The 24142-nt window shown below is 40.7% G+C and overlaps 1 protein-coding gene across 2 annotated transcripts in view; it reads left to right on the forward strand.

Annotated features, from left to right (window-relative positions):
• CACNB2 (calcium voltage-gated channel auxiliary subunit beta 2) overlaps positions 1 to 24142 on the forward strand; it is a 262350-nt gene that overhangs the window by 142332 nt on the left and 95876 nt on the right. The window lies entirely within an intron of this gene.

The following is a 24142-nucleotide window of genomic DNA, read 5'->3' on the forward strand; positions in this document are numbered from 1 at the left end:
TACTTACCAACCCTTTTTCAGATGTACACCATCTGTAAAGGAGAATTAGAAATATCTTACATGATGTATGGAATTTTATGCAAGGAGATGGACTTTGATTTTATGGCTAGATGTAAAACCAATACATTCAGAAAAATATAAAGTCTGCTGGAGATGAACGCGGAGCATCTTGATGTTTTGGAATCTGCACCATGTTCTGGGATGCTGCCCAACGCTTCTGCTGATATGAAAATTAAAACAAAAAAAAAAAAAACCCTTTTAACTTGACCCAAAACATGCTTTTTTTGGGGGGGTGCTTTAAAAAGAAAGGAAGGTATCATTCAAAAGAAGTGAAGGAGAAGATCCAAATTGTGTCCTGGCCCCTCTATCCCTCTCCTTCCCTCCCCCCAACATACAGGTAGGGGTGTTTAGCAGGAGTCTGGGAAAATCGAACTGAATTACTTACCTGTCATGAAAGTATATGAGCAGCATGGTGCTATGATCAAGCTGTTAACTCTTCTGGGTTAACTTGTTTTCAGTCTCCCTTGCTGAGACAGTCCTATCGTTTTCATAAAATACTTGGATGTTTCTTAGAACACAGAGTCTTATTTCCTGGTTGTTCTTAACTGCCGAGACACCGCATTTACCACCGTACTGCATTCAGAGAATAACAATGGCAGTAAGAAGAATTGGAAAACACCCATCCTTCAGAATGTGCTGATGTTCAGAGGAACAAGAAGGCCTGGGCTTCAGATCCTTCCTGTAGCTCTTTCAGGGCAGTAACACTCCTGGAGGTGTAGGAAAGCCACAGTTTATGCTGCTGGAGGTGTGGTGCCCACAGTTACCCTGACCACCATGGGAGAAAATCAGTGGGAGAGCTAGAATTCATAGGAAAACCTGAAAAATTACTTGCTAATCATCATTTTCCCATTTAAGTAACACTGTTAAGCAATTATTTAGTGCTGGTGTGGGATAGGATGGTTTGGATGGTAGGTAATTAAAGCGAAATAGCTCTTGCTCTTTGGTCCCATATGTGAAAGTGTACACATTCTTCAGAGTTTTTTGCCACAGGTAAATGAAAAATGAAAATAGGAGCATTGCCAAAGCTCCCTTAAGAATGAAACACTTACATTTACAAGAGAATTCTTGTTGCTAGCTGTGTAAAAGAGAGTTACAAGCTGTTGACATTCTTCACTGGGATTTGAATTTGAATTTGAATTAGGTAAGAGAGAGTCAATTGCTTTCCATTAGAGTTCCTGAAGAAAAAAATGTTACTGTTGGATGCAAGTTGAAAGATTTTTGTTTATCGAGGAAGGTCTGTTTAGTCTATTAACCTTGACAACGATGTCAGCAGTTTTTTCTGTTTGTTTTCCCAAAGGCACTATGTTGAAGTAGTATGATATACAAAGTTATTTATAGTGTAGACAATTCATAGCTATGCTTAAAAGACATGGGCCAGAGTTTAAATACCAGAGTTAAATGCTATCCTCCTAGACAATTTGAAAAGTCATTATGCTTAATCTTTGAAAATTAAAATGGAGAGATGGAATCGCTAAAATACCAACGTGAATCACATATTTTTTATATGAATTTGTTATGGTTTCACAGAATGGTTGAGGTAAGAAGGCACCTCTGGAGCTAGTCCAGTCACCTGCTCAGAGCAAGGCCACCTAAAGCTGGTTGCCCAGGACTGTGTTCAGGTGGCTTTTGAATATCTCCAAGGATGGAGACTCTACAACCTCCCTGGGCAATCTGTGCCAGTGCTCAGTCACCCTCAAGGTAAAATAAAAAAACCCAGTAAAATAAAAAAAAACCCAACAACATAAACCAAATCCCACCACCACAAACAAAAAAATCCTTATGTTTAAATGGAATTTCCTATATTTCAGTCTATGCTCATTGCTTCTTGCCTTTTCACTGGGAGCCACTGAGAAGAGTCTGGCTCTGTCTTCTTTACTCCCTCTCATCAGGTATTATACATGTTAATAGATTTTTATGAAAGGAACAAAATTTACAGAAACAGTCAGAGCAAACAAAGTCCTCACATATTGACACACCTGCATTTGTACCTGCTTGCCTCTGTTAACAGACGTTTAATATTGCTATTACTGTCCTGGATTCTACAGATGAGCAAGGGCTACTCTAAAAGTACTTGTGTATGGTAGAAAGCTAAAGAAATTATTTCTTTTATTCTTGTGATTTACTCATAATTTCAAACTGTAGTCTTGACTCTCACGGTCAAGCCTCCAGGTAGTTTGTTTTTCTTTAGTCTGAAGGCTGGTTCTTAAGGCCCAGTCTTCATCAAGTTGGGTTTGTGTACCTGTGTAGCACTCTGTCATATATCTGCAAGCACACATCCTGCTGGAAAGTACCAGCGGAGGAGAGGAGCAATTCCACCCTTAGGTTCATTTCCAGCTTCTTTTTTATAGAGCCATTGCTCTATAAAAAGTGGGTTTGACACTTTCTGCCTTTAGCCCAGTTCTGTTGCTACCCTAAACTTCGTCTCTTGCTGAAGTCTCCACCCTACAGGTTTTTCAGTAGCCCCTATTTCCTTGATCGGCCAGTTCTGCCCAGGCATCCCATCTGAGCATCTCTGCCCTGCTGCTCACCATTCCCCTCTTCCCTGGTTAATTCCTAGCTTTAAGCTAGTCAGGTAGCCAGCTGTCCCTGTGCAGGTCTTTTCAAATCCTATTGTGTTCCCTGCCTACCATGAACGTTTTTCTTGCCTAATCCTAATTTGTGTCTTCTGGCCTGGCTTTTAGCATCCCCTCCCTGTAGGTCACGCAGTCACACTGCTTCCTTCCCTGTTCTGCACTCTGGTTTTCTGCCCTTCCCATTCCCACCACCTCTCCAGTCCCATCGCTGCCAGCTTCCTTTTTCTAACCTACTTCTCCCTCTCTCCCATTTCCACTTCTGTGCTCACTCTTTCTATGTGGATCATGAGATTCTTGTCTGTACTGCCTCCCTGCAAGGGTCAGCACTGGTGAGACACTGTCCGCCCTGTGCTGGCCAGTCCCGTGCCACACTGAGCCACTGGGGGAAGGAAGCGCAGAGAAAACCCACGTCTGTCACTTAGCTGGGAGTGGAGCACAGGTCATCCAGAAGTGCTGAGCTAAGTTTAAACACCCTCAACAGGAGTGGCATTTTTGCAGACTTTAACTCTTGAACCATAAAAGCTATATACAGATTTGCTTTGTGGAGCCCTGAGATAGACTTGGGTACCTGTCATGATGTTTCAATTCAAGAGAGCAATGAGCAATTCAGCTTATTTACCGTCCAAGCTGCCAGACTCTGGCTGCTTGTACTGTCTGTAGTGAGAATTACTTGTGACATGTAAGTCACTTCTGGTGACAGTCTGAATAATGCCCAAAGTCTCTGTTCAGTATATGTGAACTGCAATCCTCCCTGATTTCATATTTGTGCCCAAAGTACAGGAGCTGATGAAACTATTTAAAAAAAAAATCACCATAATTTTTAATACATAGAAAGCAATGTGTTTTCCTTATTCTTAATGGCAGGAGCAGTTGTGACATTCCTCCTGGTTTTTTTTTTTCCCAAATGTGGTTGTGAGAGCCATATCCAAGAAGGGAGCAATCAAGTTACAGCATCCAAATTTCAGTTGCTTATAAGAACTGTATCAGACAAGCGAAGTAATGGGTGATGACACTAGCTTTGCCTAGTATTGACAGGTGTGGTTTCACACTAAAAAAGCTGTGCAGTAAAGCTTAGGCAATTACATTAAAACTAGTAAGTGTATGTAACCACACTCGTTCAGCATCAATAGTGGCAACCAACTTGGACAAGTCATTATTACATTTCACTAGCGGTGTCTTATGTCTGTTGTTTACCTCCATGCAGGAATGGTGCATGTTTTGTTTACTTTCTAGGGACACAATATTATGATATTACTTGTTTGAAGAGTAATTTGCAATTGATATAATGTGAAGTGACCAGTTTGGCTGACAGATTATACTGCTATTTTTTAAAAATATGATTGGAAGTAAAATTAATGTCTTCTGATTTCTAATTTGCTCTTTCCAAGAGTATATAGCTTGGTTTTAACTCTGCTTGTGAATACATACAAGAACTTAAAAAAATCCAGACTCATGAGTCACATCACATATAGTCAACGGAGGACCAAAGGTCTGTTTCGACAGAGAAGGCAGATTGAGAGAAGAATGTCCTACTAAGTCACACAAAGAAACCAAGGTAGTCAAGACAAGATCTATTTAAAATAAGCAGGGGGTGAGGCAGGGGGAGGAACAGGAAGGATGTTTACAATGTATTTGAACTGATTAATTTGATGTTTTTGTTAGGAAAGAGGTCTTGTCCTCTTTACTCTGTGGAAGACAAGGAAGTTGAGTAGCACAAACTGTTTTTCAGTGCTATATGTGTTCATGGTATCTTGTCATGATATGTTGTGTGTATTATGTTAACATGATTACAGATGTAAATGGGCGAGCATACACCCACACATTTCCTCCTTCAGACATTACGTATTCCATAATTTTTCCTAGAGCTTATGTATAGTTCTGATTATGGGATATAGTGATAACAGCAATATGAACTATAAGGCATTCAGAGGACTGAGCAGAGAGGGGATGGGTTTCCAAGTGCTGTTTTAAAGCTGTTTTGCTTGGGGTTGTGTTACTGGATGCCAACTGGTGGCCTCTTCCCCAGTTGTGGAGGACAGCCTTTCCCAGAGGGCAATATTTCTGTATGCCTGGCTTGCTTTATGCTGTATTCCTAAACCATCTTTAATGACATCTATTTTTAAAGCCTCATTGGGATTGGGAGTGTTGTCGGTGAATTAGTCCCCGAAGTCTTTTAGTCTTTAGCGTTTTATCCTGCTTTTTGGCTGCTTTTACTCTTTCTTGCCTGCTCTACCTGGACTGGAAGTTGGCCAGGAGCGAGGCAGGGCCTCAGGCTCTTCTGTCATGGCCTGGTATCATACGCTGGATCCGCTTCCCATGCTGTGGAGGTAGCGGGTGTAACTTTTCTGTTACCTAAGTGCCACCGTGTTATAAAGTTGCACTGTGGTCCGCTGGCAGAGCAGCCTGGGATTAATCAGCAGAAGGAAGCAATGAAGTGAGTGAAACATAGCAATAGAAAACTATCCTGGACTGATTTTCTTTTTTTTTTTTTTTTAATAGAGATAGAGAGTGAGATAGCTCCATGGGTTTCTGCAGAACTATCAGAGGAGTGAGGGATAAATTTAGATGAGCTCGGGTAATCCAGATTGTGAACTGCCTGTTTCTGAGCTCCTCCAAGTTAAAGGAGTTGTGCTCGCTCACGCCGAGCGCTTCACCCGACTGCACCGTTTGCTCCCTCTGCCTCTCGGCGATGAATGCGGACACCCCAGCGTCCGCTCCCGCCCCAGGAACGCTGCATCCTGCGGTGTTCCCGGGCTCCCCCATCCCAAACCACAGGTCGTCGGGCTCCCACTCGCGTTTTCCCGACCCTGCTTTTCCCCGCAGCCAATCAGGGCAGCGCCAGCAACATGTGACGAGGAGCAGGAGCCTGAATGAGCGCCCCGGCCCCGCTCGGCGCTGACAGCCCGCCGCTGCCCACGGCCGCGCTCCGGCCGGGCGCGGGGCTGCCGCTGCCGCTGCCGCTGCCGCTGCCGCTGCTGCTGCCGCTGCTGCCGCCGCTGCCGCCGCTGCCGCCGCTGCCGCTGCTGCTGCTGCCGCCGCCTCCGCTTCTCTCCGTCTGGGGACTTTCATCTTCGGAGCAGTTTGCCAGACCGTCGGTTCCGCGGCCCCTTGCAGCAAGAGGTTTTGTTTTCGTGCCCGAGAGCAGTACTTAAAGAGCAGTTGGAGCGTGGGAAACGAGCGCTGGGACTGTATCGCAGCTGTAAAGCCCGCCTGGCTGAAACGCAGGAGTTGAAGATGCAGTTGAAGATCTTACTTTAGGCGTTTTGGGCGCTCTGGACGTCTAGTGTCAGGCTGGGAAGGTGTAGCTATGTACCTTTTTGGCAGTGAGGATTACGAAGTGGTAAGATGTAAACTAAGGATTTTTTTTTAGAATTATTACTTGCTTTTAATGTTTCCTGTCTCTCAGAGTTTATTGGGCAGCTTTGAATTTCTGTCAGTGCTGTTCTTCCTGCAGTTGAACTTTAGTACTCACCAATTTGATTGCTTTTAAAAAATGACATTTTTCTGCAAGTTCTTCAAGTAGTGAGATACTATTTGCTAGATAAAATTGAATTTACTTTCCTTGTCATGTTTATTCCAGTGTGGTGATATTGAAAATATTCAGGTACTGAATATTATGAGGCAATTCAGACTTTGGGTTAAGCAAAATGATGCTTCCAAATAATTCAGAATTTGTCTCATACTTTGTAATGTAGATAGACTACAAGGAGCTTACAGAACTGCCCTTAATTGTATGTTTGTGGGGACATTGCCAAACCATTTCTTTTGTACAGTTCAAAACATGCCATTGTAATGTAATGTAATGTCCATCAAAAGAGCTAGCTAAAAAAACAACCCAAACACACCCACATTATGATCTGACACTCTTTACTTCAGTATTTGTGTAAAACAACATCTGAAATAAGTTGATGATGTAAGAGAAGACAAGAAGAAAACAGCGAATAACTCAGTGCTGTTGCATGGCATTGGTAGCTGACATAAAAGTTTGCAATTTTGCAGCCTGAGGCTCAAGTGCTACGTTGTAAGCAAAATGGATGGATTCTTCCACCCACACACCACTCGTGACCGAGTCAAGACCTGAGGAGCTTTGGGGAAAAATAACGAGACCGAGAAAAGTGTATGAACTCTACTATAGGACATCAAAATAAATTTCACATGTTAAAAAGTGGCACATTCTTTGCATATAACTTGCAATTGCAAATGTTTTGTTTTGATTATTGAGGTTGCTCTTTGAAGTATGAAAGCGCCTTTTATGGCAGTCTGGGTTCTACAACACATTTCAAGGAATTAATTTAGTTATTTTGGATTTTTTCCTCTTTTTTTTTTTTAATTCCAACCAGCTATGTTTTTGAGATGCAGGAAACGTAGAAGAAGTTGTTGAGGAAAATAATTTAAACGCAGCTGTCTGCACATTGAACTCATTTGTGTGTGCGACTTGCACAAACTTTCACAAACCAAGCAAGGCAACTGAAAAGAACTTAGTTTCTCCAAAGCAGTAAACAACATGGCCTTGCAGTAATTATGCTATGGATTGATTACTTGTTTATAAAATTGACAAGCAAAAGAAAGTTTCCAACTTTAAAGCTTTTAATGGACTGATTTCTTTTTTTTAATCCGTTACATCTTTGTAGATATTTGTAAAGGATTGCAAATCTCTCATAGATTTTTGCCCAGTGTCTACATTCCATTGTACCCTGTGTAGTTACTTACTGGTTTATACAGAGAGTGAAGCTTTGGGTCTGAAATTTTAAAGTACCTTGAAAATAACCTAGATGACTGAAGAATGATGTTAGGGTTTTGGACTCCAGTGTATCTCTCAATCTCTTTTCCTGATGCTGTTTCAACTTTTAAAAACTATTGAAGTATTCTGTGTCATAGAAAATAGTTTGATGTTTAAGTCACCTTTCCCAGGCAGGTGGGACATCTCAGTTCAGTCCCTTTTCTACTACATAGTTAAGCAAAGTGGAATAGCATCAATAGAAAAAGTAAGAAGTCCACCGTGAATTGTGTGGGTTTGGTTTTATTTTCTTGTTTTTTTTCCCTCTTTGATATCTCTAGAGGTCCCTGAAACTGAAGTGTAATGATGTGTTCAAACAAAATGTTTTGTTAAGTACAAACCAAAATATCATTTGGGTTTTTTCTTCTTAGCTTTTCTTTAAAGCAAGGTAGTTCAGGGGAAAATATGGATGCACTTTTTTGGTGTTATTTTGGCAGCCAGACTTACCAAGATGTTTGCTTTACTCAGTGATAAGTAAAGTAGAATAGATGGTCTGCACAAAGCTTGAAGAACAGTTTTATTGTTCAGTAAAAGCTAGAATCAATGTAAAACTTCTATCTGTACAGATCTGTAGTCCATGAAGCCATATGCTCTGCACTGTGGAAAAGGCATTTGTTTTATCTTCCCACACAAACAATTACTTGAGTCACTGAAGGACACAGTGAGTGAAAAGAATGACAGTGAAGAGTCTCAGGATTTCATTTTAAGTTCACTATTAATTTTAAACAATTTTAAATTAGTTTGAGGCATTCTAGCTATACACATAAAATTTGATTTTTATCCTAGAAAGGACATTACTGATAAAATGAAACATAGCATGATTAAAACATCTCTTAGAGGAATTCAATAAAACCCTCTTTAAAAACCCAACCCTTAAATAGAGTTAATAGAGAAATAGAACTTTATGGGGTCATTGTGTGCATTTCATATGCACACATATATGTCCACACGAGCACGCACACACAGTTGCAGAAACATGAGTATCTGAAGCGATATTCTAACTCAGTTAAATTTAATAGCGAAACGCCACAGACTGGTACCACCAGCTTTTGCATGTGGTGTCCTCTTTTGCTTTCTTTTTGTTCCTGTGTATAAACAAGCTTGGATTATTAGCTTGCTCTCAGTGCATAATAAGTCTAGGTATCTGACAGCACTGATAATCAATTTTTATATCATCTCCCACAAATCCTAGCTAAACAAAGATAATATCGCTTAAGGATCAGTTATCAAAAGACAATACTGGGGTTTATGGCCCCTTCATATTAAAAAAAAAAATAATGTGTCATTTCATGACATAGCGATAAATGCTATATTTTTGAAATCATTAATAAAACCATGTAGCTGTGGTCCTCCCCTGTTTCAATCAGTTTTTGCATAAATGTTCTGACTTGGGATATTGAGTGTCTTTCACACTGCATTTTAGCACTTTAGGCAGATGCTTATTAACCTCTTAAGAACTGGTGGAATAAACATACAGTATCTTTTGTGATCTTTTGAGGCATTTTTTTATGCTGTGTACCTGGAAATGTAGAGGTGTTTGACTATAGTAAGCGATTTAATCTCATAAATACAGGAAACTATAAAAAGCTGCAGGCCAAGTAATCTCATTTGTGGCTATAACTGTTTGTGTAGGGATTTTCCTGTTTGTTTGCAAAATAAACCTCTGATAACACAACAGAATTGGAATAGTTCATCAAAAATGAAGCAGAAAGTGGGAGCTCCTTTTCAGAGCTATCTGGTAAATCATACTCTGCATTAACCTCCCAAAGCAAAAGCATCTAAAACTTACTCCCAACAGTCTTTTGAGTCGCTGCATAAGGGATGATGGGAATCTAGCATAGTGCTTGCATGTTTGGGAGGCCTGGCTGGCTCTCCTGTGCCCCCAGGCTACGCTTGGCCCAGCAGAGCATTTCCCATAGCTGCAGAGCCTCTGCTCTTGCTCCCTCAGGTGGGCTTCGCCTGGGCTGTGGGCGCTGGGCATCTCCAGCCATGTCCCACCACTGCCTTTCCAGGGGACCCTGGGCGTATGTATGTGGGCCAGGGCTGACAGCACCGACTAGTCTCTAATTGGGCATGGGACACCTCAGTGCTTCATCTCTCCTTCCTCCCGGCAGTCTTTCCTGGTAGAAACTTTGGGCTCTGTTGTAGTAGGATGATCAGACACTATGATGGTAAGTGTGGCATTAATTAGGATTTCTTTTGAGAACAACCTAATCGTTGGAAAGCTATTTTATAGCAGAGTAATTCAGAGGCAGGGAGGAGTTTTCTTGATGATTGGTCGTTTAAGGAAAGTCATTGAATTTCATTCCCTCTATTGCATGCAACTTTCAAACTTTTGTGATCAAGTAGCTGTTTTTAACTTTCTTAAGAAACTCAAAACTCGGCTCTTTTGCTCTTCATAACTTTGTCTCTTTGAAAATATCCTTACAAAGAATGGAAAACCTCTTTATAATTCGAGTGAATTTGTTGTGATGTCCAGAGCAAATGTTTTGGTTGCTTTGGAAATCCAGCATTTATCACTTGTGCTCTCCAGGCAAAAGTTTTGAAGTTGTCTATTTAAATTAAATCTTCAATTCCCTTGAGTTTGCCTATGTCTTCTTGTAGGATGGAACACTTCTTATGGAATATTAAGTACGATGTTGATAGATGCCAGTTATACTCATGACTCCTGCCGGGCAGCATTATCTTTGAAACAGTATGAAAATCTGTCTGCTAAATTTCTAAAGGAGTGGAAGATCTTGAAGCAGTCAAATGACATTCAGGTTTGAGAATAGTTACTTTTTGAGTGCTATTTGTGAATCAGACAAACCCCGATTCTATGTGCAGCAGGCATACTGCTGATAGGGCTAATTTTCCTGTGTGAAGAGAAAACCCCACCTATTTTAGAAATATGCTATTGTAAGTCCTAGTAATCAGTAGGGAGAATACATTGATGTATTTCGGTGTTTACTCTGAGTCATCGCTACTTACCTTATTTCAGAAACTGAGCAAAGGGAGAAAAATAAGGGTGTTGTTTAAGATTGGAGAGAGTCATGTGTAACTGTTTAGCAACAGTATTTTTTTGTCATACTGTGGATTAACACAGAAACATGTCTAAAAATCATAAATCAGGATTGCTTCTTTGGGAACCTCTCGCTTGATTTGCAAGTTTCTTACTGCAAGCACAGTCCTGCAAATTAGCTGTGGCAGAACGCTGTAAAAATTTAACCCTAAGATTTTGGAATGACTTTTCCTTGTTCACCTTAGTTCCACTTAAGGCAACAACATCTAATGCTATGTTCAGATGAATAAGTTGTATGGCACATGTGAATGTAACTTGAAGTACAGACTTGAAAGGTAAGAAAATTAAATTCAGCCTCTGAGGTTTACTTCAGAGCTATGAGTCCATCTGTATTGGGTTTGCATGGCAAGGTTTTGGTACCGGGGGGGGGCTACAGGGGTGGCTTCTGTGAGAAGCTGCTAGAAGCTTCCCCTATGTCTGATAGAGCCAATGCCAGCCAGCTCCAAGACGGACCCACCACTGGCCAAGGCTGAGCCCGTCAGCGACAGTGGTAGCGCCTCTGGGATAACATATTTAAGAAAGGGAAAAGAAGTTACAGCAGTAGCAGTTGCAGTGAGAGAGAGGAGTGAGAATATGTGAGAGGAACAACTCTGCAGACGCCAAGGTCAGTGAAGGAGGGGGAGGAGGTGCTGCAGGCACCGGAGCAGAGATTCCCCTGCAGCCCGTGGTGAAGACCATGGTGAGGCAGGCTGTCCCCCTGCAGCCCATGGAGGTCCACGGTGGAGCAGCTATCCACCTGCAGCCCGTGGAGGACCCTACACCGGAGCAGGTGGATGCCTGAAGGAAGCTGTGACCCCATGGGAAGCCTGTGCTGGAGTAGGCTCCTAGCAGGACCTGTGGACCCATGGAGAGAGGAGCCCACGCTGGAGCAGGTTTGCTGGCAGGACTTGTGACCCCGTGGGGGACCCACGCTGGAGCAGTCTGTTCCTGAAGGACTGCACCCCGTGGAAGGGACCCATGCTGGAGCAGTTTGTGAAGAACTGTAGCCCGTGGGAAGGACTCACGTTGGAGAAGTTTGTGGAAGACTGTCTCCTGTGGGAGGGACCCCATGCTGGAGCATGGGAAGAGTGTGAGGAGTCCTCCCCCCGAGGAGGAAGGAGCGGCAGAGACAACGTGTGATGAACTGACCGCAACCCCCATTCCCTGTCACCCTGTGCTGCTGGTGGGGAGGAGGTAGAGAAAATAAGGAGTGAAGTTAAGCCTGGGAAGAAGGGAGGGGTGGGGGAAGGTGTTTTAAGATTTGGTTTTATTTCTCATCCTACTCTGATTTAACTGGTAATACATTAAACCAGTTTCCCCAAGTTAAGTCTGTTTTGCCCATGACGGTAACTGATGAGTGATCTCCCTGCCCTTATCTCGACCCACGAGCCTTTCGTTATGTTTTCTCTCCCCTGTCCAGTTGAGGAGGGGGAGTGACAGAGAGGCTTTGGTGGGCACCTGGCATCCAGCCAGCGTCAACCCACCACACCATGCCTGGACAAATCACTTGACATTTTGATTCTTTGCCTTTAAATTTTAGGTGAGAATTGATTCATTTTTGGTAACAATAGATGTTTAACTTTTTAAAGCTTGTAAATTGCTTTAAAAATACCTTCTTTACACATAACAAATGCTAGTATTTAATTAATTTTCAACTGCAAATGTTGTACACGTGTACCAGGAATGGAGTTATTCATGCCTAAAACTGGGTGTTTAGCGAGAAGAGCTCTATGTGAAAGACAGATGTGCTCACATCCAGAGCTGGATGTAGGTTTGTGAAACAGTCACCCTTAGCAAGCCTTTGCCCATGGATTTTCTGCAGCAGCCAAAGTGTAGAAGCAATACAGTTTTTCTTTCCTAAATTGGAAAAAGGAGGGTCATTCTATATGGCATCATTCCCCATGACTAGCTCAGAGACATCTCAGCTGTGTTTTAAGCGCTGCATATGAGTTTTGGGATTCCCCCAAGGGAAGCCTGGCGGAGCCGCTGGCTTCAATCACGTAGCTGAATGACTCCTGAAGCAGTTTCAGTTGAGGATAGGGAAACACTAGAGAGGAAAACCTTAATAAACCCACGCAGAGAGAGATATTGGTCATTTCTGTGTTACTCCCGAGACACCCAGTGTGCTTTCCAGTTAGTGGTTTGCACAACTGTAGTGACCATACTTTTTCCCCAGAGAAAAAATGGTGTTTACTCTAACCTCCTGTAGTGTATGTGAAGTAGATTCTTTAATAATGATATTACTGTTTGACCTTCATATAGCTTTCTTTTCCTTGTCTCCTTTCTTTAATTTGATTTCGCTGACTGAGGATGGAGCCTTTTTGATTATTGACAGTATATTGAAGGGATTTATACTATGTCTGGCCTTCCCCTACCTCCGTCCTCACGATCCAACACATAAACAGGCAAGAGAAAGGTGGGGAGCTCTGTGGAGGCCATAGGTACTGAACTGTAAGTCCTGTTACGTACGTAAGTCTACGTGTCAGCCGTCCCTCACGTAGAGCGCAGCATACCTGTTTTATAACGTAGTGTCCTGATGTATGTGGTGCTCTCAGAGATTAAAGACAGGGTTCTCCCCTCAGGAATTAACTTTTAGAAATAGATATTTCCAACAGAAGATATGAGGCAAAGCAATGACTGCAGTTAACCTGGATCTTTTTGTACTGGTTTAGTGCCAAGTGGTGCCTGAAGGCAATGGAGGAAGGGAATGAGCATACCTCTTACTGTGGAAGAGGATCACGGTTAGCGCGCCATGTTTGACAAGCAGGTTTGTACCTGAGGCACGCACAGGAGGGAGCCCTGTGAAGTGAGCAAAGGTCAAATGGTTTCTGGCATTTGGAAACCAACCACACTGACCAGCTCCAGGTGATGAAATAGCGAGGGAGAAGTTTACTTCTGTTTATAGAGTAGAGGGGAAGAGATGTGGAGTGTGGAAGTTGGCCTGGGTTGGCAGGACCAGTGCAGTTCACCTCACAAATGTGAAGACAAAATAATGAAACCAAAGTATTTACAAATGGCATGCACAGATGGCATGGGTGAGCAGCTTTGTGAACGCTTTTCACAGAATCACAGAATGGTTGAGGTTGGAAGACACCTCTGGAGGTCATCTGGTCCAACCCGCCTGCTCAAGCAGGGCCACCTAGAGCCAGTTGCCCAGGACCGTGTCCAGACAGCTTTTGAGTATCTCCAAGGATGTAGACTCCGCAACCTCTTTGGGCAACCTGTGCCAGTGCTCGGTCACCCTCACAGTGAAAAAGTGTTTCCTGATGTTCAGAGGGAACCTCCTGTGTTTCAGTTGGTGCTCACTGCCTCTGGTCCTGTCACTGGGCACCACTGAGATGAGCCTGGCTCTGTCCTCTTTGCACCCTCCTTCAGGTATTTATTATGCACATTAACAAGATCTGCCCCCCTGAGCCTTCTTTTCTCCAGGCTGAACAGCCCCAGCTCTCTCAGCCTTTCCTCATGTAAGAGATGCTCCAGTCCCTTCATCATCTTTGTGGCCTTTCATTGGACTCTCTCCAATATGTCCGTGTTTTTCTTTTACTGAGGAGCCTGGAACTGGACACACTACTCCAGGTGTGGCCTCACCAATGCTGAGTGTTTTGTTTGTGTGTTTTTATTGTAGCTCCCTCCTTTGCTTCTCACCTTCATCTTCCAGCTCGTAGTAAGTGCTGGTGGAAAAAAACAAAGGGTGGAGAGGAGTGGAGAGACCCATCTCTGCATGCCCTCCACCGAACTGCTTGAGGTAGCTCTGTACCTCTTGACTACTTTTCCATTTGTGAGACAGCAGCAGGAAGGAGGAAAGGAAGTCTTGCTCAGGATCTGAGAATAGTTGGCTTCTAGTTGTGTCGATAGCACCAAGTCCTGATGAAATCTTTAAATTGCTTGGTCTTGGTTTCATTTTTTTTTCCCATCTGAAGGAAATAAATATGTTAATACTACCTACTTCCTGGCAAAGCACTGATCAGCCTCTCATGCTGGACAGTTTACCTCACTGAAGTGAACCAGCATGAACTTTTAAAAAAATAACCTCATGATCAGGAATACTTGTGTTTTTCTTTTCCGTCCTGTCATCTGCTCTACAGGTCTTGATATAAAAAATATGGCTATTTTTTAGTGAGAAACTTGAATGGAGCCTAATGTAGCCATAACAAGTGTTAACGGCAGGGGCAGTAATCTAGCTATGGCAGCACAGAGCTAACAACAAGCTAATTTATTGTGCTTCCCTGATTTACGTAGCTGCAACATACTTAATTATCTTGGATTCCTCTGCACACACATGTGTGTGTATGTTTCCAGGGTTTTGGGAATTATTTACAACTTGCTCCCTGTTACACCACATATATTCGTACTTCTTATTTAATTAGATGTCAGGAGACCTATGTAGCTAGAGAAGCCTTGTGGGTAAAAGATACTAATGGCATGCCTGTTTTAAGTCATCAATTTATAACTCTTGGGGAGGAGTCCTACACGGAAAAGTTGTAGCTATTTAGAAGAAGGTAGCTTGAATGTCTCTAGTTAAAGAAACGGGACTTGTATATGCTGTGCATGAATATGGTACAACAAAATTCCAGATCTTGCAGGGGCCCCAATGTGGTGCGTCTAACAATAGAGTTATTTTAAAGTCTGTTTTCCAGTTAAGTATTTGTGACATGCATTTTGATGTCTATGTTGTTTAGTCTGTGGATGGATGTAAGTTAGCAGAAGTACGCATGCAAGATGTGAAAAATTGAAATCGTGACTCCCCTGCGGCACATATGGAAAACTAGAGTCAAAAAGGCATGTTTGCGCTGCCTGCCTGCCTGCCTGGTGCGGCAGACTGCCTGTTTTAGATGCTCCATCCTGGGTAGCGCAGCTACTTTTCTCCCATCAGCGGTATATGAGGTGGTGTCTGGCAGTCTAGATAGCTCATTGCTCTCTTGACCTTTCAACATTATAGTAGTTGTGACAGCTCAATTAAGCACTAGTAGCAGGCAGGCTGGATATAGTCCAATGTCATTTTGATAGGAACCTTCCACACAGGGAAGCCAAGGGCCAAAAATCCTGTTTCATATTATCTGATCTGAAACTTCTTTGATAATCTCTTCCAGGCACAATTCCTTTTTTCTTTTTTTTTCTTTTTTTTTTTCCCCCTCTTCTTTTACAGTTGAGATTGTGTGTTTATGTCTGTTTGGGAATACATTTTTGTTTTCCAGTTGCTTAGAATAAGTAGGTCTGATGAAGAAGTTCAGAAACAGCTGATCAGACTAAACCTGTTATTTATTTTTATTCAATATTGGCTGTCAGGAAGTCTATCGCAGAAAAAAAATCCATCTGCCTCTTTACTGAAGCCATGGGCATCTGTCTTCATGAAGACATGTCTTCTCTAAATTATAAACAAGCTCTGGGCAACTGGACTGACTAAATGAAGTGCTGTTTGTTTACTTATACTACATGTTACTTTCCAGATAACAACTTCAGCTGATGAATCAGAATTATGAAATGCTGGGCATAGTTAGCTCATCTTCCATAGGAGTCATTAATTCTTTTTTCAGCAAATCTTTTATTTACATAGAAGCAGGTAATGATAGCCATGACAAGCTTGTTTATTATTTTATGCATATCTGACCAGATTAATGTCTAAGATTTCTGCAGGGAGAAAATTTAGTGAAACTTGGGTGTTACGATTGGTGTAACTACAGGACTATAGGAACCAGAAATTTAAAAACTTTTCTCTGAGAAATGAAAGAATGAAATCCTTGAGAAATTCTCCTGTGCACATTTCATTAGATCTTACAAACAAGTCAAATGAAGTTAATAAGCATTGGTTTTAATACTTTTTTGGCTTTTTTTAAGGCAGTTTCTGTGTTTTATTCCAAATATCTTGGCAAATTTTCTTATTAAAAAGAAATTCTTTAAATCAAAGTATTTGTTTATTGGTACAAGCAAAGCAATATTGGTGCAGAAATTCAAAATGAGAGTGCTCCCTACTCAGTTGAGCTCTTAAGTCTAAGGGCAGGTAGACCACTACAGGAATTTTAAGCAGAGGGAACAATAGTAGGCCAGTTTATAAGAGCAAGGCTGATACATGCTTAGCTATTATTAGAGTATTATAATATAAGAATATAATTGTATTGCACAGCTATTTCTTTAAGGAACATCTAAATATGATAGGAAAAAGGTCTCTGCATGGTTTTTCATAAAGTGTATTTGCCTGAAAGTAAATGAGAAACTTAATTTTTTCTTCACTGGAAATAATTAAGGTTTTTTCATGTGCAGAAATGGGCTTTGCTAAAATTGACTCTGTGCTGAACTTGATACAGTTGTATTCGTCTGCTTGTGGAAGCAGCTCAGCAGGCTAATTTTTGAGGCTAAAAGTCATATGACTTCTTAGTTTATTATCTTAAGATGTTAGATTACTCTTAGAATTTCCTTACATTTTTCTGGTGTAGGAGATTAACAAGTAAAATTCTATATAAAGTTGCAAAATTTTCATCCATGGAGATTTTCAAAACTCGACACAGCCCTGAGCGAGCTAATCTAGCTTTGAATCTGGCACCACATTGAGCAGGAGGTTGGACTAGATGTCCTGTCCTCCAGATGTCCCATCCCCAACCTATTTTTTTCTGCGATGCTATTCAGAGAATACAGGCTATATAGAAATCTTACTGGCACCAAAGTAGAAATTCCCATGTTTTATGTTATAAATCAAAACTCACTCTTAGAAGTCTTCATCTTGTCCAGCAATTGCCCATGATTTAGTTCCCATTGCTGAAGGATACCCTAAATAATTCTGAAATTTTAGGCCTCTAATCTGTGATTCTTTTGCCTTCATCTGCATTCCATATAAATATAGTGATATGTCTATAAAGTGAGATCTGAAGGACAGGGGCATTAGGTTGTTGCTCAAATATAGCCAATTTTTCATATTGTGGTTTACCCCATATATTTAAGAAAGTTGTGTTCTGTTTCCCTTAATTATCCTGTGGTCTTTCTAAGATGGAATTATTCATATTGTTTGCTGTAATTCTGTTATTCGTTATACGGGCATCCTGGCAAGAACATGGGTGGCCTTCAGAGATGCTTAAGCAAAATCATAAGGCTCATTGTACAAGACTCTAGTACCATATGCGAAATTTTTTTTCGCTGATTGACATTTCACTAGAACTTAACAGCAAGAAAATGTTGGTTTTTTTAATAATCACCACATACACCTATTTGCTGATGTCAGCTAATAACTTAAACTGCTTTGCCTTCTGAGTATAAGAGTTTTCCCATGCATGTGTGAATGTTATTCCTCCCACCAGGAACATAGGTTTGTAAGGAAAAATGAATAATTCTGCTCAGCCATATCTTGTTAGTACAAAATAATGTTCTGATCAATTTGGATCCAGAGGTTCGGTGGAATTTGCAGGCAAGAACATCTGGGAAATGGTCTGAATGGGACTGTCCTTAGTGTGTTGAGGGAGAAAACACAATCCAACTGATACCATTTCTTCTAACCGTTGTGGCCTTGTCAGCACAGGAATAAAATTTGAGATCTTTCTGTTATCAAATGCCTCCCAGTAAAATGTGTACATTTAAAAAAACCCCAAACACCACAAGTTGTGCTGTTTCCCTTAGGGCTATTTTAAATAAACCTGGACATCTGTGTCTGTAAGTGTGGTGGGAGAGATTAGTCCTGCCAGTTACACAACATGTTTTGTGGATCAGCTTGCCTTGTGACAATTGACAGTGTCGTCCCTGCACTTCTCTGGTAGATTTTATGACATGAATGAAATGCTATTCAATTTAAATAAGGTCTGTTTTAGCAAAATCAAAGAGGAAACAAGAAGGAACTGCTATTGAGATCATAGGCTATGATGATTTTGAAAATGAACAGGACTTAAAAATACTGATGCCTTTTCAAATCATAAAAAAGATCCATGCCTGCAGACAACTAACAAAACACGAGAGGTTATAAAAGAGCACATTTGTGTTACTGTGCCAACTTCAGCAACAAACATTTCCTTTTCTTCTGCATGAGGAAAGAAACAATAAGCCATCATTTTTGTTTTACCCTTTGTAAACTCAAAAACTTTGAACAGGAAGGGACATGCTAACTGTATGAATTCCTGCTGATTATAGATAGAATAATTATTACAGAAGGAGTGATGGAAGGAGAGCAGTGCAAATCTAGAGTGAAATTCTGGTTTCCTTAAATAAAAGTTTACAATCCTTACAGCCTGATTGAAATCAGTTAAGGATAAATGTAAAATAATAAAAAAAATAAGATACTAAATTCCTTTTTTCCCAAAACTGAGATGAATTGGAGTACTATTGAAAGCCAGTAGGAGTCAGACTTCTTAAAGCACGAAAAGCCTGTCTTGCATTTAGTGTTGACTTCTGACTTTTACCTGGCCAGGGAAGCCAGCATTGTGTCTCTGGAGAATCTTTGAGAGGGTTTGAGTACAAACGTATTTGAATTGTGATATAGCAGCATGTATACAATCTACATGACTACTGAGTGGGCAATAGGTGTGATGTAGAAAAGATGATGCATCTTGGGTTTCTCTATCATTTTATAATTCTTATCCGTCCATGAATACTTTGGGGACTTCATGCAGAGCAACATGAACACAAAGAGACTGTTGAATGCTTTCAAGCAGAAAAACTAGTTGTGGAATTAGCTTTCTGCTTATATGCTTCAATTTGAAAGCCTAAAACCACTGGATATTTATTGTCTGTAATGCAAAACTGAATACAGTACAAAGATGGAAGTGGTTAGATGTTACAAAAATGTATTTTGTTTTTAAGAAAGGCATATATTAGCTTAATAACTCTCCTTGTAGTGCCAGGCATATAAGCACAAATAACACTGAGGTAATTTTTGTTTGACAGTATTTTTATACAATATTTTTCATCCTAGAAAAGATATCTTTCTGCCTTTGTAACGATTCAAATTTTGTGATCTTCTCTGCTGCTAAACTGGAGAGTGGCAAGAACTAGTAAAAGTTCAGAAATGCTCGTTGGCCTGCCATCCATCTCTTACATTCTTTAAATCTTTCTCTCGTATTTCTCCTCTCGAAGCCTCGTCCTTCTTTGCTGCTTTGTCATAGGTACTCCTCTTCTTTGTGGTATGGATGATGCCCATCATCCACCTACCTACTTTCTGCTGGCCCCTGGTTCACTCTCTTGCTCTTTATCTTTAGGAGTCTCATCCAAACAATAATTGCCTTACTAATTAGCACAGCAAAGCAGCAATCTCAGTGACGTCTTTGTAATACTCCTGTCCCCTCAGCAGGAGTTCAGTGGTGATAGCAGCAGTGGTACAGTTGATAATTTTGGGTGGTAATTTCTTAAGCAGAAATTGATGCCCTCGTAAACTGGAGGAAATACAACTTTTAATTGAGCATAACCGGATGAGTTTAAGGAGAGAATTAATTCCATTTCTGAACAATGGAGCAGAAAGGAAAAAGCAGGCTTTAGCCAGTGCAGTTCCTGAAGAAAATAAATTGTCAGGGATGACATGGGTTCATTTTTATTTCTTTGGTGAGAGTTAGCACACCAAGTTTTGAGACCTTAAGGCCTGCAGAACTGGAGTTTCCATTCTTGTGTCTTTCATCGCTGCAGGTGCTGGAGACTCTCCTGTGACCAGAAACTTGCTAGGGATGTGTTGGAAGGAATCTCCTTATGTGAGGGATTTTACAAAGTTGATTGATCTTGATAGCATATTAATAATGTTGCTTTACAGCAATGTGAGGCATTGCTTCTCTTAAAATTTTTGAACGAGCTGACTATTGTATAGCACTTCTATAAATACAGGTTTGCCCAAAGTATATGTTGGCTCTTTTTTGAGAGGAATTCTATTATATTTCCAAAGTCACAGATTCTTTTGAAATCCTGAACTCCTGAGTCCTGTATGAACAGGAGCACAAGCACTATATCCAGGGAGGTGACCACCCCCTCTGCACACCACTCATTAGAACATACCTGCTTTAGTGTGACCAGTTTTGGTGCCCCAACAGAAGACAGACATGGATAAATCAGAGAGGGTTCAGTGAAGGGCCCCCAGGATGGTTGGGGCTGGATCACTTGGCCTGCAGGGACAGGCTGAGGGACTGGGGCTTGTTCAGCCTGGAGACAAGATGGCTTCAGGGGGAAACTGAGGCCCCCCAGCACCTACAAGGAGGTTGTCAAAAGCATGGAGCCAGGCTCGTCAGAGGTGCATGGTGGGAGGGCAAGAGATGAACACTGGAAATTGAGAGAAGAGAGGTTCAGACTGGCTATAAGAAAAAAGATCTTCACTGTTAGGATAGTCTGTCAATGGGATGGGTTTTCCCAGAGAGGTTGTGCAGTCTGTCCTTGCAGGTTTTCAAGGGCCAGCTGGATGAAGTCCTGAACAAGCTGGTCTGGTCTCACAGTTTGAGCAGAAGGTTGGACTGGAGACCGCCTGAGCCCCCTTTCTGCCTTGTGGTCCTAAGAACAAGATGTAGTATGTCGTCATAACTCTGACACAGGAGAGGCATTCTTTTTTAAGATTTTGGATTTATCAGCAAATAAAACATGCATTTTGTGTCAATATTCAGTACTGCAGCAATAGATAAAAGAACAACCAGTGGTCCTAGAGGTCCTAGAGGAGGAACTGGCTTAGCAAGGGATATGATGTAATGTGCTCTCCTGACCCGGACAAAGTCTGTTCTGAATCAGAAAGAAGTCTGTTCCTGGTGTTTCTTTTATGTCTGAAAAACAGAAAATGTTTGGTCTTCTAGGTCACAATAATTTTAAAAACCTGAGTTGACTTATTATCCTGGAAAGTGGCTGTTGTACTCTACTAAGCTTTGAATGTTCCAGAACACAAAAAATATTCCAACATTGAGTTAGAAAGATCACAAGACCATGTGCTGCTTTTATGATTTCCTTTGATTTTTCTATGGCAATTCATTTATATTTTATTTTCCTTCAGGTTAGCATCTAATCATTGTCACCATCTTCAGTAACACACACATTTCTGTTTCCAGGTTGCCTAAAACATATGCTTCTCTTTTAACTCTCCCATCTTTATTTAAGCAATCATATCTCAGTAGCACTAATATAAATCCATAGTACAAGATCTGTTTTAGCTGTAAGAAAATATACCTAGATTTATTCATTATTAGACATTATATACTATCAGATGGTTTCCTACAACCTTTTACTAATTTGTTTTTGTAAACAAGTGTTGTATATGCTATTTGCATTCTTGTGTTTGCTTGCAGATGGAAAACAGAGGCAGTAACATACAGTCTCGCTTCTTGATAAAGAGATGGGGATAGTGCTCTAAAAGTGCAGTAGGAAGGACTTGTGAGTCAGAATCACAAACTCCGTCTTGCTCTCCCTCTTTCAGAAGGCAGTTGGTGGAGCCGTACAAGCAGTGACAGCCACGTGGATTGGGATGGGAGAATCAGGCATGCAGTGCTTGCTTTAGCTTCTTGCCCTTGGATGAATATCACACACCGCACACTTGATACCCTCACCCGCTCTGTGTGGATGTGCTAGGTTAGATACCTTTTAGAGTAAAATCTAAAAGAGCCAATGGATGTGAACAGTTGACATCATGCAATCTATACATTAACTGGTGTATTTTGATTTTAGAACAAAAACTGTGAAGATATATGCTGAAAAGAGAGAATTTTCCAAGATTGTTATTTTGATATGTGATAGACAAGAGGGACAAAAGGCCTTTCTGGAGACTTTTCTATCGATGAGAAAGTATTACACACTGTTGTATTCTTGAAATCAGATGAGAGTAACTGTAATATCTAAATGGTGTAAGGACCCTCATCCTTTTGGGAAAATTGCAAGTAGTTTGCTTTGGTTTATGCTAGACCTGGAGGATAGGTAATGGGTATAAAGAAACAGACCTGATATTTTTCAAGCAGCGTACCTGAGGATGAAGGCTGGAACAAAGGACTGATGCCTGAAACCACAAGGACTCATGCGGCTTCTGACACACTTGGAAACTGAGCTTACATTTAGCCCACCGATGAGGATATGTGTATTTTATGTAGCGTTTTTATCCTGAAATAAATGATGCCATACAGTGTGAAAGCTGCTCACTTGGTGTTTCTGGCAATATCAGAGAGAGCAAGGCTGCAGATGCTTAAAGGATGATCACGCCTGCCAGAGATACCTGGGCTGAGTCACAAACGAACTGCTGTTTGACAAGCCTGAGCTTTCAGTGAGCCTGGGTTAGGGAAATTTAATTAATTAATTCCTTAGTCTTCACTGTGTGTAATTTAACAAAGGTGTTGATAAGAAAACCTCTCCTAATATACGCAGTGAGCAAATTGCAGTGTTTTATGTCATGACAGTCATTGATTGCTGTTAACAAAAGATCATGACTAGAAAATCAAGATTTCAGTAGTAGATGATGGGCTGAAAAATAAACTTATCAGAGGTTGAAAAATATTGTAGACAACTGCCGTATGACAGCAGTTTCTTCAGAGTACATGCTTGCCAAACTAACTCATGAAGATATGTGGAAAAAAGATAATTATTTAAACAGATGAATACTATATTTACAGTACAGAAATGAAGGGTAGCAAGCAAAAATATGTATCAAAGCAGTTGTTACATTTGAAATAGTCAAATAGGGAAGACTTCACTGTATATACTTAACCTCAACATTTTTAACAAGTTAAAAAGCAAACAAGCAAACAAACCCCCAAACCTTCCGTTTGTTATCTGGAGTAGCTTAAAAATCTTACATTTGAAAACCAAGTAGGGATTGTACATATAGAGATAATTTGATAAAATGCAAAGAAAATATTTTTTTTCCCTTCAAAATTCTCCATTGCTAACAGAATTTCATGCTAATTTTTCAAGGAAGTTATTTTTAAGTATGCAGAAAATCTTAATGACTTGAACCAAAATCCCAGATAAAAATATACTGAAGATCTGGAACAGAGAATCTAAATTGGCACTTTTAACTGAGCTGAGACAAATTGAGATGATGGTTGCCATGCTTTCTTTCAAATTCTTTCCTTTCCTAGTTGTCTTTCTGTTTCCTTGTTGTCATCCCAGATGTGTTTTCCATTTTTCCTCTTTTTAATTGAGCCCTTGTAATTTTGTGGCTGACCCAATCTTTGTCTTTCTCTCTGTGCTCTTGCATTGACACATAGCATTTTATATTTTAAATCTTTTTTTCTGAGTTGTCTTTCTGCAATTTAAAATCCTTCCTTTGTGATATCAGCTGTTGATTAATTAATAGTCAAAATTTATATTTTCATTTTTCCTGAAAGCTTTCAATTTTTTACCCACTTGTACCTCAGTAAACACCACCACAGTTCAGCTTGTTGTTACTAATAATCTTGGTTTACCTTTGCCTAAGGGCTTAGACATATAATCAAGTTACCAGAGCTTTAAAAAGTTATCATGAGTCAACCAAGTTGTGTTAATATCCATGTGTGTGCTGACAGTCTGAGACAAAAGTGAGATGATTCAGGTTCATGCAGCTTGCAATCATTTCCTTGGTGTATTTTTCTTCCTTTGACACCTGTCTCTGAGTTGTTCCACTGGCAACATCTTAGCTCTGTCATTCCTCTGACTTTTCCTTTCAGCTCAAAATCATCTATAATTTAATCCCATCCTCTAGGTCCAATTAATTGTCTCGAAAAATCGAATCCCATTTTTTTCTTCCGTTTGGGGGATTTTTTTTTGTTTTTGAAGTTCTCAATTATGTGATTATATTGT

This window comes from Gymnogyps californianus, chromosome 2 (genome assembly GCF_018139145.2).
Source record: "Gymnogyps californianus isolate 813 chromosome 2, ASM1813914v2, whole genome shotgun sequence".
NCBI lineage: Eukaryota > Metazoa > Chordata > Aves > Accipitriformes > Cathartidae > Gymnogyps > Gymnogyps californianus.